Here is a 1,023-nt window from a genome sequence, read left to right as displayed (position 1 = left end):
CTATCTCAGCTGGAAAACTTGGGTATCAAGAAAGTGTCTTTATTGTGGCTGAAATAGAACACCAGTGTCTTTCCATACTGTTTAAAGTCTCCTTAGCTCTCAGCTGTGTGGCACCTCCTCTCTTGTCATTTTCACAGAATATCACCCTAAATATTCACAGCTCACTCCCTCGCCAGAAACTAGCATGGGACCTCTAATTGACTTTTGCCATACTGTGCAGATTCCTTACCTGTTGTGCATACACTACAGTTTCCTAACACTTTTGATGCAAGATCTCTGATCTCTGCCTTCTGAGCTCATCAGAATGACTAAATTCTGCCTGGGATTTATTTCCATGTACCATACTCTGAAAATTATTCCCAGTCAGATGATTGTTGCCAGTATGAGACTCAAAGCATTAATTCTCTTCCTTTAAAGAATTGTGTCTTGTGCATGCTGTGGTTTAGTGCCTCATAATTGTTGTCCAATTTTGCAGTTATTTTAACTGATATGGCAAGTCTGATATCAGCTACTCTGACAGAAATAAAAGTATTTTAAAAATATGTTTTATTATTTTTAAAAATACAAGTCACGGCATCACCTTTTTCTATGCTATACAACCCAAACTGATCCTATCCAATTAATATTAAAATTTCAAACAGATATTTTAAAATGTCATATTTGTTTTCACATTTTTCTCATAAAATACATATTTGCTTACAACATTAAGCCTGGATCTTCTTATATTTTATGGAATTGTTATCTGACCCCTCCCACCTATCCATCAAATTCCTCATCATTTTTCTGTATATTTACCTTGCCTCAAGTTAGCTGATTTCAATATCCTACAAAGATATTTTATCATTATTTAATATCATCCCTTAATTTATTTCCCTTTGACAAAAATACCCTTACTTCTCTCTATGCAGTATCACCCATATTCTATTACCATCTATCTATATGTATAAAACTCTAACATGCAAACAGACCTAAGGGCAGAATAACCGAACAAAACAACTGGTCACTGTGATGTGCGCTGACCAC

Source organism: Myotis daubentonii, chromosome X (assembly GCF_963259705.1).
Source record: "Myotis daubentonii chromosome X, mMyoDau2.1, whole genome shotgun sequence".
In the NCBI taxonomy this organism is placed as follows: Eukaryota; Metazoa; Chordata; class Mammalia; order Chiroptera; family Vespertilionidae; genus Myotis; species Myotis daubentonii.
Note: the sequence above shows the minus strand (reverse complement) of the source record.